This window comes from Cygnus atratus, chromosome 4, assembly GCF_013377495.2.
Source record: "Cygnus atratus isolate AKBS03 ecotype Queensland, Australia chromosome 4, CAtr_DNAZoo_HiC_assembly, whole genome shotgun sequence".
Classification (NCBI taxonomy): Eukaryota; Metazoa; Chordata; class Aves; order Anseriformes; family Anatidae; genus Cygnus; species Cygnus atratus.
Genome location: NC_066365.1, coordinates 2,379,108 through 2,394,947, shown reverse-complemented (window position 1 = coordinate 2,394,947; position 15,840 = coordinate 2,379,108). Strand labels below are relative to the sequence as shown.

Sequence of the window (15,840 nt, the reverse complement as noted above, 5' to 3'; positions counted from 1 at the left end):
TGAGACAGCAAATTTATTTTCCATAAAAGAATGGTGGCAGAGAAAAACGCAAACTTCTATGTCTCCCTTGCTAATCTTTTTCTAGATACCAAAACTTTACTTGGCTTTCAGTATGCCATTATTTTCCTTTTTAAATTGGACACAAGATAGCTCTTTTAAAAACTACTTCCAATTACATACACAATCATTTGATATAAATCATTTTAAAACTAGAACTCTTCTGCCATCATTTTCATTTGGATGATGACTCCTAATACAGTAGTAGCACTTTACAGAAATTAGGTCAGGCAATACATTAGGAATGCCAAGAGACATTTACTCTACAGACTGCTCTAACATCACAGAAGGAAAATGACAGTATTTCTTCTTAAGAGTAATATATTTTTTAGCATAGTGCATCTTCTTCTAGGAAGCCTTCTTAAAAGTCTGCGTACTTGTATAGCACTTGTTTTTAATACTGAAGTTTTAAAATCTTCAGTACTCTCTTCTGAGAATAACAAGTAATACTCACTGAATTTTACCGAAGTACAGTACTGTGCACAGAATCTGGCCGATTCACAAGGCTGTTTGTTACTAATGAGAAAAAGACAAACACTGATATGCAAAAACCAGGAAATACTGTCTGAGCAACAGTTGTAGCCCTCTTCCAGAAATGCTAGTTTAAATGAAGAAACTGCCAATTTCAATTTTAATGAATTAATCTTGATGATTACAACCTAGTAAGGCATCACTTTTCCTGCCTTCTTCATCATAATTCTTGTTCTTGGGAGGAAGAGGACAATTAAGAAGATGTATGGTTGAAAGCAAAAATCCTGAAGCTAAAATCCAATTCCTTGATGATAGGTGACAATTCCATTTTGCTGAATGTGATTCAAATGAAAATAAAGGTCATGTGCTAACAAAAGCAGGTATTAGCCATAGCAGAGGAAACACCTGGCGCAGGCCCGATTGGCCACCTCTGATTTTTAATACCTAATGAGGCCCCAGCAGTCATTTTGTAGGAAAAAAAAAAAAATCCTTGCTGTTAAACACCGTATGTCTACTTCAAAAGAACCAAAAGTTTCTGAAGGTCTTTTAAGAAAGTGTTGTCATATGGCAGAGGAGAAACTCCTCTTTCCATTAATTCATGAAATTGTTCTTTCCACAGCAGAGCAGCTGAAGTAATGAGAATATTAAAGAGTAAAGAGTACAAGTGTACTTGTATTGTTGAATATTGTCAGGAGCTGTGTCTGCATATTAGCTCTGCGGCCTTGCGTATGATTTATGATCACCTTGATCTGCAATACAAACAATTACATCCAGTAATACCCTAGTATATCAGGATACATTTACATGGTTCTTCTGACACTGTCCTGCCAAAATCACTGGGTTTATTATGAACCAGAAAGAGGAGGAAGGGAGAGCAGAAAAAAAAAAAAAGAATAAAATCTAAAACAAACACACAAGACTTGGAAAACCTGTGGCTGAAAAGATGACATAAAACGCCAATACAATGTCCTTAACTAATCCAAAAAATATATTCAGGAAATTTAGTTTCAAGTTCTGAGATGAAAAATTTGGAATAAATATGTTTAAGCTACAGGCTTTTTCGTTCTTAAACTACATCCTTGAGGAGTAAGCAAAAGAAATTAGGTTTGTTACTTGTACATTGTTTATTTTCATGTGGGCTATGAATACCTTTTTAAGGTGAAATTTATACATAGTAAATTTCATTAGCCATGCAGACTGCTAATATGTGCCAGTAGAGCTCCCGCATTGCCCTTTGGAGAGGAGAGTCAAAATTCAAAATGAATGCAAATCGGAGGAATAGCCTGAACTAAAACTGATGGCAATTCAAAGACAACTGCAAAGCAGTGCTTTTATATACAAATAACCAAGTGCACAAACAGAAGAACATTTTTTCTTGCAAAAAAAGATCTGGGGCTTACTGATAACCCAATCTGAAGATGAGTCAGCAAAGATCTGATGTTGTAAGAAAAAGAAAAAAAAAAAAAGCATCCTCTTATTAGGATGCATAAAAGTGACTGGTGAAGTAAAACATGACACCCTGTTCAAAGTCAGGAAATACAACAGCTGACAAAGGTTTTTCGGGTCTGCTAGAGGAAAAGGAGATTAACTTGCTTCATATCCAAACATTCGGGCCAGAAAGGGGATATGCCTCAAACCTGGCTGTTTTCCTCTTATGGATTGGGGTGGCTTGAGAGCACTGTGCTCAGCACTGTACCAGGGTGTGGGTGTTCTTCTGGGAACAAACCCATGGGGATAATCATCATCTTTTAATTCACAGATCGCAGCTGAACTGATAGAAATAGCACAGGATCTGTTGTTCTTGTGACATTTTCTACCCATCAGCAGTGGAAGAAGAGTCATACACTCTTTGATACACAGATGCTTTGGCCGGGTTTTCTGATGAGGTAAACTCATGCCAGTAAAGGAGTTGATGTACTGCCTCCAATTACTCAACAGTGAAAATATTTTAGAAACTTTGGGATTTAGAACAAAATATTCTAACCAGAAGCAGTGCTGGTCAAACTTCAACTGGAACACTGTGTCCTGGTCTGGGTGTCACTTTTGATGAATAATGGGCCCAAAGATAAAGAGTTCAGAAGAGAACACTAAGAGTCTTCGGCAGTATACAAACCAAGATCTATGCCAAAAGATGGCAAGAACTGATTTTACTCAGGCTAGAGAAGGGCTGAGCAGAAATATGAGACAGACTTTGGACATACAGGAGATTCATCACCTTTTTGTAGCAAAGGATGTTCTTCACCTGGGGATCAGCAAGAGATCACAGGCTTAAACTGCAGAAAGACAGAAGCGAGGCAACAGAAAAACTATATAACCGAAATTATAATTAAGTCTGCCTGGGGAAACTTCAACTTTGTTGAAGGTTTTTAGGGACAAGATATTTCCACACATTTCAGTAACATCTTTGTTACATTTTCCTAAAGGAGGATGGGCTAGGTAATTTATTAACATTTCTTAAATCCCTGTTTTCTAGAGGTATCCGTATGGATAAGAAGAAGCAAAAGCCAGTTTGCTCTCTCCATTCCCAGCTGGCTAGAAGCAATCCTGCTTCAGTTCAGGAGCCATATAGAAGTACCAAGAGCTGTGCCTACGCCAGCCAGTCCAGCTGAGACTCTCTCAGAGTTAGTTCGCTTTGCTGTGCACCAAAAGCAACCGGATCCACTGAGCACAGCTGAGAAAAACAATCTGTGCAGCACGATGTTTCATCTGTTCCTTTAGCACAAAGAGGGCAGGTTCCTCCCCGCTGCTGGAACACTGGCAGCACCTCCAGCATCCTGGTCCAGCGAAGCCAGCCGTCGCCAAGAGGGGCTCAATCCGGGACGCTGCTGATGTACGCTCAACTTCTGCATTGCTGGAAACACCTTGTTCTCGTATCAGATTGCAAACCAAAGTGCAACACAGTTCCCTACACTGCTAAGACGAACAGCAGGCAGTAGCACAGAACTAAATTCCAGGGCTTGCTGGAAATCAGTGAGGCACATTTGATTTGAAAAAAAAGAAGGGTGAACTTAAAAGGTGAATAAACTTGCCTATATTTCATATCACACATATCGTGTCATATCTAATTAGAAACCCCTGAACTGTTTCCAAGTGCCTTAGGTTTGTTTTCTTTTTAAAACATTTGTAGGATTAGCACAACCTTTGTGAAGTTCCCTCTCCTCCCTGTTAGGATCACCTTTTTTCTTCCAGTTTTAAAATACCACACTGAAAGAAGGGTACACAGGCTAAATATCAATAATTTATTAGAAAATCTCCTTTGACAGAAGGCTTTTAAATTGTTTCAAAAATATTTTCAGAACTGTGCAAGGACTATTATCTATGCTACTCCTTAATGCATATTTACTGCTGTCATCAACGAAAATAAATCCAACCTCAAAATACTCTGATAAGGCAAATATAAATATTCTTGCCCTACAAATACAAAAGCTGTATGCTTTTGTAGAGGTGGTTTGGCTTCCCCTTAGCCTGGTGCCGGAGGCAGGATAAGAGGGAAATGAAGAAAATGGATTAAGTCTGGGCAGCTGAATTGATTGGCCTTGGAAGCAGACAGAAGACTCCAAAAGCACAACCTGGTGGGCCCATGTCCAGGAAAGTCTGGAAGATGTTTGGGAGGCTGCAGAGGTTGAAAGCTGATTCTGAGACAACCTGAAGGGCTCAAGTTGTGGTGTTATGGTTGTGTGTTTTTTTTCCTTTTGAAATATTTTTGGGGGATAGTGTGAAAAAGGTCAAAGAGGCATCCTGGAGGATGGGAGGAAAATGGTGCAGAGAGCCAGTACTACCACGGATGTGCTCTTCCCCTAGAACAACGGAAGACTGCAGAAGGAATTGGCAACTGGGTCAAGTTAACAAAAGTTGACTAAATTTTAGAAACCTCCACCGCTCCAAACCTGTAACAGCAATGTCCTAAGAAGGTTCACTGATGCAGATGTGCAAATTGAAGCTTCGACAAGTTGTGCTGTCTGCCTGTTGGCAAAAAGGCAATTCAAGAGAAGATTTAGACCAGAACAGATGTGGTAATCCTTATAGTATGCTCTAACCACTATTCCACTTCTCCCCTAGCCCCAGTAAATAAACTTGCCATTGCCCTTCTTGGAAGCATTTTATCCAGCCTAACTTTGTAATATGGCTTTTCATTTGTTACTTCTTTCTCTAGCTATCAGAAAGCGTGCATGGCAAAGCTCAGAAAATTTAATTCAGCACTTCTACATGCTGGGGGAGCAGTCATATACTTTAAGTATTTAACTAAGGTGTTTTTAATCACCTCCTCAGAGATGTCTGTTTAACTCCACTGACTATATAGATATATCGGGCTACATAGCATCCCAACTTTGGTGTTTTTATTTACATGTAAGATGCCTGAAGTATTTGCAATGGCTTGATTACTCCCTGTGGGGTGAACTTGAACAAAAAAAAAATGCTTTTCATAGTGCCAGCCATATTATCTTCAACTATCACTGTTTTTCTCACACTAAGCATTGCATTATGAATACGAAAATTAATGCTTGGCATGAAAACCTGAATTTGAAAACATTCAAAATGTTTTTTTTTTTTCCCACTTGTATGCTCCCTATAATGGTTTAAATCAATTATTCCAATGCAGAAATGCAGATACTTGTTCTTAATTTACAATTGCCATCAACCTAGCTGCATTCACTGTTAATCAGAAAAAATATCCCTTCACCCACAAGCATCCCTACCATCATGCCTATGCTACTCTCACCTTATTTTCTTAAACATATGCACACATCCTGAGAAAAACACAAACCAGTTAGCAGCTTTTTTCTAGTTAACAGGGCAGCAAGAGGCACTGTGCACTGTTTTTCCCCTTACATGAGCAGCACCCTCACCTCACAGGGAGGGCTTCCCAACACACAAACACAGGCAACAGATCCAAGGCCACCAAGTAAGACTCATCCTGACGAATGGCTTACATCTGTTCCCCCTGTATCCGGTTCTGACCCTAAATACATTTATTATGAAGACCAATAGCTTTCTAAGAACCCAAAATGCCGTAATAATAATAAAACCCTCTATGACGTGAAATTATTTCACACAGAAATGCACTACTCTGTTTTTTTTTGTTGTTTGTTTGTTTTAAGGTGCCTCAGACTGTGACTTGGACATGAAGAAAAACAAAACAAAATAAACCACAAACTTAATTTTGCCTTACCTACATTGACTCACCATGGTTAATGGTAGCAAACCATATATTTCTGCTACTGAAGTGAGCAGATATGACTCAGTTACACAGAGAATACTTGTTGAATGATAAAGTGCCATCTTCATATGACAGGTTTTCAGAGTCAAAAGCACTATACGGACTTGCACAGAAAAGCTACATCTTGACAAACAAAACCTTTAAATCAACTTATTGCCAAAGATCATGCCTAGTTAACAAAAGCAGTACAGGAGACAACAGTTGGCATGAATTCAGACCATTTAAACTCTGGTACACTTCAAGGTCACATTTAACAGCAGCAGGCAGAGCATCAAAAGGATGCTAAAGAAAGCCACTTGCCTTCTACTGACAACACAGATAAGAGCCTTGGGGTTAGTACAGAAGCCATTAACACACTACTTGAGCTACATTTTCGGGGCTGAAAAAAGCCAACGTTTTGCATGGTAGAAATACAACGTACTGTGCAGAAAGATCTGAGCCCAAAGTCAGTGGAAGCATTTCTACTGCGAGCATCTATGGCAAGACGGGACTCCTCCACATGGAGGCTGAAGAGCCACTGCTGGGCCTGCGACCAACTCAGCCCCACACAGCTTCACCACCACCAGGTAAAGCAGTGCCCACATTTCACACTGAGACAGAGAACAAGGAAACAGAAGTTGCTAACAATGGAAACCCCAAACATAAGCCAGGTAATTGTCTCAGATGGCAAAAACATACAAAATATCGAAATCAACTGCGAAGCTTAAAACCCTGAGAGATGCTACGAGACGTTTCACTGTCGGAAAGATATTACTGCCAAAGGTTGTAAAATGTAATTTGTGACACAGTAAAGACTCAACAAGGCTATAACAGTGCCAAACAGTATTACCTAAGCTCTTAATCTTTCCATCAGACCGCATCATTTACAGCATATACACATCATATGACCAAGATGGCCAAATAGTCACGAGTTTATCACAGAGGCCCATTCTTTTTCATCTTAAATGAGGCCTTGTATGTTCTGCAATGTAAAAGGGCCACAACTGTTCAGTTGCAAAATTAAGAATGAACAAAATGTTATCTTTGTGTTCCCTTTGAAATGCATTCCATATTGTAACAGCAACAACAAGGTTAAGAAGAAAGATGACAGAAATAAATCTTACAAATTGTGAAGCAGCTCCAATGAAGTATATACCCGACACATGCAAGCCTCTCTGGGTTTTATAATGTATATACTTCCTGCATAGGTCTGGTAAAAGTACGGGCAACTGTTCAGACTTTCAGATATAATGCTAAATTTAGTGCTATTATATCCTTACCAGTATGCTGTGTTCTTAAACAAGACTTTAACAGGGCTATGATAATGCTGACTCAGGACAGAGAGGGCTCAGGCTGGTTATGAGAGCCACAGATCAAACACTCCAGACAATTTTTTTTTTCACCAGGAGCACTTCTATAAAGGTAGAAGTAACACTGAAGTAGGTCCTTTTTCTTTCTCTCCCTCCACACTACCCCCAGGGGATGTTTGCTGTGATATATCAGAGCCATAAAATCCTTTAGATTGGAAGTAACTTGTGGATGTCATTTGCTCCACCCAAACTTTAGTATGAAACATCAAGTATTTTTAAATATTAGAAGAAGTATGTTGATTCTTTTCAGTATTTGTATGTTTGAAAATGAAAAATTTCTATTTTCCACTAAGCACCATGAAAACTGCGCACATGCCATCACACTGTGCCATAATGCAACTAATACTTGAGGAACAGAACCTGATGGCATTAATTAATCACATTTTGAAGTATCTTACCATCTTCATCTCTGCACAAAATGATAATCCGAACATGCAATGTGTACAAAAGAAGCTGGAAACTGATAACCTAACAAGATGCATTGCAAAGACTGTCTTTCACATAGTGCCATAAGCAAACCAAGGCAGAAGGGAGTTTGGCTCTGATTCTCTGGTATCTGCGGAGGTTTGTGACTTTAAGCAAGTTAAGATTTGTGGGACCTTCTTTTGTACTGCTTTTAATGTCTTTTAAAGCTTCCACATATTGGAATGAACACTTCTACATTTACCTTGTAAATCTTAACAACCAAATACATTTCTCTTACTTACTAATGCCTTTTAAAGCAGGTACTGCGTTGCTTTTTCCTCCACCATGTGGGGTGGGAATGCACTTTCGGTGCCTCAGATGACAACTGTGATGAACTCTGGGCACTTTCTCCCATTTCCCCCTCCTCTGCAGGCAAGGACCCCCCAGGCCACACTTGCTGGTGCCATCAGCTCAGCAGCCTCCCCGCTTCCTTTGACAGCCCTATGCAGGTGTGAGATGCACTTGATCTGTGGATCATGAGCAACCACCTACAAATTTCACATGCCACAGCAGTGAGAATGATGCCATGCACGGAAGGAAGTCTTATTTAATCAGGTGTTCAAGTGCAAGAAAAATTAGACACAGGTTTGGCTACAGCACACTGTTGATATTAGTAACGTCTACTTTCATGCTTATTATCTAATACAGTCTCTTCATATATGCATTTGGGAACACAATCTCATATTAAAAAGCATTTAATTATCCCAGATTTGTTTACTAACTCTAGCAGTGCTTTTTTTTTTTCCCCCCCAACCTAGTGCTTGATAGCGTGGTGACAACAGCCTGAGTCAACGCGCAGGTGATAGCTGACACAGTTCATTAACGTGTTACAAGTGCAGTTGAACTGGAATCATGAAACATTTTTCACTTATTTCTTATTATGCGCCAGCAGGTACAATAAAGTTCCCTCTTTAAAACTTTTCTACTTCATCACAGACCACAAAAAGTCAAAAGCCATTTTAGTCAAACCTCAATGGTTAAAACATCTTCTATATTAATATTTCAACTTTGTTAACCATTAGTGTTATCTTGATTTCTTTCTTAACTGTTCAAATTGCATTTCAGTCTACCAATTTAGATTTACAGAGACAAGATGAGGTCACCAAATAGATCTTCTGGGTTTCCAGTACGAAAACTAATAAATTGGGTAGCCATTATAAAAAGACTACTGACAGAAAAAATAAACACATCCCACACAGGATCTCCTACAGTCACAATATTTATCTTGTACTATTTATATTAATCTAATAATGTAAGGTTGGTGAAATTACCTCATTCCTTCTTAAACATGCATTCTAAAACTAAGCAAACTCACCCCATGGCAGAAAACCTGACTATGGAGCAATACAAATCGAGGCAAAAACTACAGGGGAGCATTGGCAAGTCTCACAGAATTACAATGAGAAGTTAATGAGAAGTGCTACCTACCCACACCACAAGAAACTGTACTGGTCTGGAGTAAAAGATGGAAAAAGCAGTGTGATGTATCAAGCAATTAAGAGCCAATTGCCTGGGTCAAGCTGTATCCATTATGAAACATCATATTTTAGCTTCTTCTGGAAATTACCCGATTCCACAACAAATTATAAACTTCTCATATAAAAATGAATTCACACCAATTGCTACAGCACATGAAAAAAAAAATCAACTCCCCGAAGTATGAACTAGATTACTATATTAATTTGTCAAATGGAAAAAAAAAGAATTCAAAAGGTAACCACAAGTTCCATAAATCTGATGGCTTAGTTTTCAACTACTCATCTTCCTTGACATGTGGTAACACAAAACAAATGTTTATATTTTTCATTGATTGCATTTCTGTATGTATTTTATGTGCTTGTGCACATATTAATGAAATATTACTCTAAGGGTATGAGATATTGCTACAAGAATGTGCTCAGTTTTATGAGGACTGCTTTGATAGATGTATCATGAGAACAAAAATTAGGCGCACATTTGAAAGAGTCAGAAATGATCAAACATTTTATAAGATTAAATATCTCCACTACCTTAAAACAATATTGTTTTAATGTGTTCAAAGGCTCTGATACAACAAATGAAATATAAAATTGATTAAAATCCAGAAGTGCAGAAAAACTCAAAACCAGAACTAAGATGCACACAATTACAAAAGCAACCCGCTGGGTCTGACATTACCACCAGGAAAGTGTCACAAATACAAAAAGTAGGCAGATATTTCTCTTCTTTAGCTCATAAATCTGACAAAGCTTTCTATCAAACAGAAAGCATTTTAATTAAAAATTGGAATTTAATTTGTTGAAATTTTCAGTCCCACCTGGTAGTGGCAGTCTTGGAAATATTATTTGGGTATTATGATGAAGTCTAAACCCTTTAACATGAAAAGTAAACCCATTTTTTTATGACGCAGCTTTATTCCAAGAAATCCAGCTCAGTTTCCCGTCTTGATTTATTTAACCAGTCTCATAAAGGAAATGTAACATTCAGAAGTGAGAGCTGATATAACAGCAGTCCACCACTGCCATTCAATCAACTTATTATTAACGGCAACAATATGCACCATCAATTACAAAACAAACTATCAGGAACAACGCTGAATGAGCAAAAATCCCTAATTATTGTAAGCCTAAATTTTCCTTTCAATATTTCTTTTTTCCAGTAAAAAAAAAAGGTTAAAATTTCAATTCATCCTTCTCAGAGTTCTGCTAACTGACAATCAAAGGTTTTGTAGATTTATTTCCAACTATGTTTCTTTAACTTACTGCACTATGCACATATTGGACAATGAAAAATGTTGCTCTATTGCCATTATCTAGTTAATGATACACGTCAGATAATGAACACTGTGTTTGTCTTATACACAGCGGACCAAAACTAGCAAGCATTACTCCAAAAAGAAATGTAAGAGATGTTGCCAGAAAGTGATGCAAGGTGAAGTTATCACAACCTGTACTAAACTTTGTTACTCCCTCCATGTTATTTTTTTTTATCTTTACTGTTTGTAAGTAGTTTCCTTTCCAACTCTTTCCTCCATATGTTCCTTTTTATAGCACATTAGTAATTAAACTGATATGAACAGGCTTATAGTTTAACTTACAGTTTCAGACTACAGAGCATTTCACTATCTGGATCTAATTTTCTGCAGAAATATCTCAGGAGAGCACAGAGGGGGAATGAAACAAGAAAAGGAAGTCCTCACATTTAATTATTTATTCAGTCTCTGTGTATGCTGCATATATATGGACAATGTCATCCCAAGTGCAAGATGTGTAACAAGAACATGGAAAAAGATACCTCAACATCTTTGGCAGCAGTCCCACAAATTGTCCTGTAAGAAGTTAGCAGAAATAAGTAACTGCATACCGAGAGAGTTATGAAGGCCTAGGGGGAAAAAATCTTGAAAATTTTCAGAGAAAAAGAGAATAGGAAAAAAAAGGAATTTCTGGGAGAAAAATGAACCAAAACTTTCACAAAGACTACTTTCTCTCAGAACAAACACTGAAATAATTGTAGTGTAAATGTTTAAAAGTATTTTATGAACACTCTCCTTCAGAACGCCTTCTGTATTTAATATGTTCTTCAAAGGAGCCACAGAAGAATATGAGCTGGAAGAGAAGCCTTCCAGTTCAACCCTTTCCTCAAGACAAATTCAACTACATTATGTCATTCCTGACATATTTGTCTTGTCTGTTCTTTATGAATGCCAATGAAGAAACTCAGCAATTTCCCAAAGCAAGCTATTCAGGGTTTCACAATCATTACCATTTGAAAGTTTCCCCTATTATCTGACCTGAATTTTTTTTCTTCCTCAGGAAAGCCCCTTATTTCTTGTACCATCCACCATGACACTGAAAACACATTATCCCCTTTCTCTTTGCCTTCAAGTCTTGATCTTAAATCACTGAAGACTTATCCCATCCCTTCTCTTTCTTCCCTTCTTTAGACTAAACAACTCCACTTCTGATCTTTTCTCCACAGTTATCTTTTTGATATATCTGATCACCCATCCATGGCCTCAATCCAATTACGCACACTGCTCTAGGAGAGCAATGCCCAAGTTTGGGCACAAGCTATGGAGCAGAAGGGCTGCTTCACAGATCCACCAGACTCCCCTGTTTATACAAACTGATATGATGCCTGCCTTTTTTGTAACCGCACAACATTGCTGACTTTATATTCAGTGCATGATTCCGCATAATCCCAACTACTCTTCTAAAGTACCGCTATCAGCACAGTTGTTGACCATCCTCTGCTTTTGAAGTTATTACTCCTGCTCCAACACAGCATCTTCCATTTATCACTCCTGAATTTAATTCCACTTTTTTTTTCAGATTATTTCTCTAATTTGTCAAGATGATTTTCAGTATTATTGCAGTCTCTTAATGTTGGCATTTCCTTCTTAGCTGCATATTTAATCAGCATATTTTATTTTATCATCTAGGTTCCTAATGAAAACACTAATCATAATTAAACCGAGGACCAAAGACTGCCAAATCTCCTTACTTCAGAGAAGACTCAGTATCAGGCCATCTCTTGATGCTTAGGACTGGTCCTAAGGACTGCAATCCTTCATACCTTGTTAGCTACAAAGTACTACTCCCAGTATTTTTTCCTCTAGAACAACAAACTTCTTCTGAATGTGCTTATAACATTAGATTTCTCTCTGCACAACCAGATCATCAGCTAAATGTATGCGTTGGGAGGTGGAGGGAAGGCGTCAGGGAGGGAGGCCTGCAAGTGTCAGAGAGCCCTTCTCCTTCCCCACCATAAGAGGCCTTGGCCTTCTCTGGAGGAGAGGTGGTGGGCCACTAGAGGGACCAGCTTCCACAGTGGGCTGCTGCCAGGCTCCCCCTAGACAGCACAGGAGGTAGAAACGACCAGGAACTCTGGGATGGGACCACGCCACTGTGCCATGGCCATGGGCCCAAGGATGGAAGTACCTGGTCCTTCCTCTGCTTGACAAGTCAGCAATGCCCTGCTGGTTTAGGGTTTACAGAGGGCACCAAAGGGGACAGAATGCAGGTCTCTGAGACCCTCCATTTCACCTCTGAGCACAGAAGAGAACTTCCCAGTCACCCATCATTGTATGGGATCTTTCTCAGAGCAACCAAACAGCTGAGAAGACCCCTGTGCACCCAGGAGGCAAGGGAAGAGAAGGCTTACCAAAAAGCTGAACCCTCAGGACACAGTATTTCTGTCTGCTGCAAGTCCGCTGTACTGCTTTTGATTCAAAACGTTTTAAACTTTCCTCTATTCTATTTCTGTCTGTCAAAATAACTCTTAGTTTGCAGAGACATTGTCCTTTTCAATGGTGAACTACGTATAGCTACACAGGCATGCCTACAAGAGTACGCATACTAACAAACTATATATATTTATAAATGTGTAATATTCATATAGTTCTCTAACTTATATAAAATTATTACAATCTATTTGTGTTGGCTTTGGATGTGCAAATTCTCAATATTTCACTTTATCCCAAGGGGAAAAAGGATTTATTTCTCCAGACCTTCCACAGATCTCAACATCTTCCAACCCCACATTCCATCCATCCTGCAGAGCTCATTCTTGAAACTAGCGTAGGGCTTCCATGATTCATAAATACCCATGGAAGGGAGTAAAAGGGAGTTAAGATTCCTTAGTGATCTGTAACCCTGGCTGTGCATCAGTTTCTAACAACACAGATCCCTGCTCTTGGGTATGTCAGGAGCCTTCCTGTGGCCCAAAAGGATTCCAGTGCATATAATGGTCCTAAGGTTACAAGCCTGATGGTCACCAGAAAACCAGGGACCTAGAAGACAAAGTAGTTGTCTGCTGCCTATATAATGCTAAAAAAATAACGTATGGCATATTATGACTAGATTCCTTCTTTTCTCATCTGTCTTGTTTTTCAAATTCCTTTGCTAAATTAAGTATCATTCCATGAATACAACTACATTGTATAATACCCTCCATAGAACTGGGTCAGCTACCTCAACAGATGTTCACCTAAGCTTATGGCCTTTTTGTCTCACCTACTCAAAAGAGAACTTCTCCTTTTGGTTATAATCTTTCAAAATTTCTTTAAAAGCTCTGGGAAACTGTCCACACTGACTAAGTTTTAGTAATCTTTCATTTAAAAAGGAGATGACTGTTCATGATAATATAACTTTACAAATTATCTAAATAAGCAATACCACATCCGATCATAACAGATTGATCTTATGCTTTCTATCTCATCTCAGTCAACTCCCTAACACACATGCATACAAAAAACTTCACTCATAATCTTAAATTTTCTTAAATTTTCTTTCTATGTTATATAATCCTTTAGTGCTCAATAAATCAAGATCACCTTAAACTCTATGGCCAAACATAGACTACAGCAGTGAAAAGTCACCAAGGCCATTAAGCACAGAGATACAGCAGCTAACTCAAGACGTGCTTCACCAGCAGACTGCTGGGCACAGACCAAATATCCTTGTGCATTCTTGCACCTTTTTGCTCCCATCCAACTGTGGCCACTTGTGAACTGGAACTGAGCTTGGTAGACTCGAAGTCTGAGTCATTACCTTTTGTGTTCTTCTATGTAAATTCCAATAAATAATATTAATGGACATGCATTTCTTTTTCATTTCTTTTGAAAGACAAGGATGAGTTAATAAGAAGTCTTTTAGTTTAGCTGTCTTCTGTACCTGACTCCTGTCCCTGTGGATCATACTGATACTCCATCAGAGCTGATGTACGCGCGCACACACACACAGATTTGTTCATGCCTAACTCAGCGCACTCAGTGCATCTCAGCACTAGTTTAAAGCTAGGCATCCTGAGATATTCTGCTGGAATTACTGTCTTTATTGAGTCATGTCTATTACTTTTGAGGAGCAAACAAAAAAGAATACTGTATCATGTAACTGAACTGGTCTGGAGGACTTATGTTCACTCACAGCCTTTGAGAGGAAAACAAAGCCAGACTTGCCTTCAGTTTATCAGCTGGTCAATAACATCTGGAGCATACGCAGCCCACTGCCCTGCTCACACCAGCACCAAGCGACAACAACGAGAAGTGCTCAGGATGCACTGGTCACCAAATTCTCGAGCCAGCAGCAGGGCTCAGGGACAAGGAGAAGCGCATGCCGGAGCAGCCTCTCGCCCAGGTCATGCTGCAGCTGCCGAGCAAGGGCTGAGCTGCATCCCGAGAGCCTCCCTCCCTCACCTCCCTGCCTTGGCCCCAGCACAGCCTGCTGGGAGAGCACATCACACGTGGCACTTGGCCCACTGGCTTGCACCTTTCTTCTCTGCTCCCAAGACACGGCTCAGCTGCAACCCCCTCCCCATGCCCCTAAATACAGCCCAAAATAAAAAGCTGTGCAAGTTAGTCCTGCTGATAGCCTAAAAGCTTTTGATGGGGGGAGGGATACTGGTGGGAAGCAAGAAATTAAATTAGGCCAAGGCCTCAAGCCCTGGATATGAGGAAACAGAGAGGAGCAGAAATGGGCAGCACAACAGACTCTCCAGCTGCGGTGCTGTGCTATGGCACGAAAGGAAAAAATAAAGAAAGAGCTAACTCTGCTTCTTTAACCTTCTTCCCATGCTTGCTCACTAGCTTAGCAAAGCTACCAGAAGAAGGGTCTCTTTACTAGCAAAAGCCTTAGAGGGACTGATGGAGACCTACAAAGAATTTGGAGCACTCAAAGTCTCTTTGCCTGATGTCTAACTTCCACTTAGCAAGGTGCGTCAGTGCTCCCCAATGGCTCCGGTTTACACAAGTCCCTCTGTTTTTTACAGATCAGTCGGGTAACGTTTGGAACACACCAGGCACCGTATGTGTATTGGGAGGCCTACAGCATCCAGGTGGGCCTCCAGTGGACTTCAGCCTTGAACTAACATTCTGGAATTTAAGAAATAACAGCACTTCTCCTGGATTACAAATTTCTGGGTCCTGGCATTTTAATTAAGGTACCTCTACTAAGAAAGCATTCAGAGTCGCTATCACCAGCATTTATCTTCAGCAAGAAGAGATAACAGCATCCTTCTGGACCTGCCTTGTTAATGCTCTGCCCAAACCTATTAACCCCTCACCATTTCCTCCCTTATTTCTCAGTCGTGCAAGGCTGTCCTTTCTCTCCGCTGCTCCTTTTTCCACAAAGTAGAACAAGATGAAAAAAAGTGTTCTCAGGGTTTCAGATCAGCAGACGAAGAAAATAAAAATGAAGTATAAGCAAATTTCTTTTTTCCTATAAAAGGTTCCAAAACCAAAGCAGGCAGATTTTCAGAATTATTTCCGCCTGATGAGCTGATGAAAAGAGACCGGTTCCTACC

General features: G+C 39.5%; 1 protein-coding gene across 6 annotated transcripts in view; it reads right to left on the bottom strand.

Moving 5' to 3' along the window:
* The window catches only part of ARSJ (arylsulfatase family member J), a 56,847-nt gene that overhangs the window by 38,288 nt on the left and 2,719 nt on the right, over window positions 1-15,840 (bottom strand). The gene's annotated exons all lie outside the window — the stretch shown is intronic.